The 1,523-nt window shown below is 40.9% G+C and overlaps 1 non-coding gene across 1 annotated transcript; it reads right to left on the bottom strand.

Moving 5' to 3' along the window:
• Positions 1-1,119: 1,119 nt before the first annotated feature.
• LOC112753245 (small nucleolar RNA R71) lies at positions 1,120-1,226 on the bottom strand. Its single transcript, XR_003177639.1, has one exon. It is a non-coding gene; the product is annotated as a small nucleolar RNA R71 (small nucleolar RNA).
• Positions 1,227-1,523: the final 297 nt, after the last annotated feature.

The following is a 1,523-nucleotide window of genomic DNA, read 5'->3' as shown; positions in this document are numbered from 1 at the left end:
CCCATTTAAGATTCTGTAATTTACTTTCTGCCATTTACTTTCCCGCCATTTAATTTTCTATAATTCTCAACTTAATTCCTAATTAGCTCAACTAGAACATTCCTTTAATTAAAGTTGCTTGATCAATCAATCCTTGTGGGATTCGACCTCATTCTATTGTGAGTTTTTACTTGACGACAAATTTGGTACACTTGCAGAAGGAAATTTGTTATGAGACAAGTTTTCCGTGCATCAAGTTTATGGCGCCGTTGCCGGAGAGTGATTGTGCATCAACAATGATTAGATTGGAGGATAACTAGATTGAGCATTTTATTTTTGTTTGATTTAAATTTCTGTTTGAGTTATTTACTTCCTGTTTTAGTTAATTTCTTCCTTTCCCCCCCCCCCACTTTTTCTTTGTTATTTACTATTCATCTCACTAACCCACTAACTGTTTGATATATTGCATCACTCACACTAACAGTAATTCTGACAGATATACTTTTTGCACCTATTCTCTTTGCTTGTACTTGTTGGTTGTATGACAGGGAGAAGAAGCGGGGCTTCAACTTCCTTTGATTCTGAACCTGAGATAACCTTCCTTAGACTAAGGAGGGAGGCAAGAGACAAACGTGTAGTTGGTGCTGAAGAAGAGGAGGAACACTTTGAGGAATACTTTGAACCAAACATGGAAGAAAACATGGAAACCATCATGAAGAAGAGGCTCACAACCATGGGGGAAGAGGTCGAGCAAATTATACTAGGGAGGATAGAAGAGTTTTAGGCTCTTATATCAATCCAAACCCAGAAAACTATGGAAGTAGCATTCAAAAGCCAACTATCCATGCCAACAATTTTGAACTGAAGCCACAGCTCATCACCCTTGTGCAGAACAACTGTTCATTCGGAGGAAGTGTCCAAGAGGACCCAAATCAACATTTAACCACCTTCCTGAGAATATGTGACATAGTGAAGTCTAATGGTGTTCATCCTGATGCCTATAGACTGCTCTTATTTCCATTCTCACTCAGGGATAAGGCAGCCAAGTGGCTGGAATCTTTTCCAAGGGAAAGCTTGACAACTTGGGAAGACGTGGTGAACAAATTCTTAGCAAGATTTTACCCTCCTCAACGAATCAATAGGCTGAGAGCTGAGGTCCAAACTTTCAGGCAACAAGATGGTGAGACTCTATATGAAGCATGGGAGAGGTTTAAAGACCTAACAAGGAGGTGCCCACCAGATATGTTCAATGAATGGGTGCAGCTGCACATTTTCTATGAAGGGCTCTCTTATGAGTCAAAGAAGGTCGTAGACCATTCATCCGGAGGATCTTTGAACAAGAAGAAGACTATTGAGGAAGCCATAGATGTCATTGAAACAGTAGCAGAGAACGACTACTTCTATGCTTCCGAAAGAGGGAACACAAGAGGAGTAATGGAGCTAAACAATGTAGATGCTCTGCTGGCCCAAAACAAGCTCATTACCCAGCAGCTGGCTGACCTCACCAAGAAGATGGAGAGGAACCAAGTAGCAGCAATCTCCAC

The sequence above is a fragment of the Arachis hypogaea genome, chromosome 15 (assembly GCF_003086295.3).
Source record: "Arachis hypogaea cultivar Tifrunner chromosome 15, arahy.Tifrunner.gnm2.J5K5, whole genome shotgun sequence".
NCBI lineage: Eukaryota > Viridiplantae > Streptophyta > Magnoliopsida > Fabales > Fabaceae > Arachis > Arachis hypogaea.
This window is presented reverse-complemented; position numbering and strand designations above follow the sequence as displayed.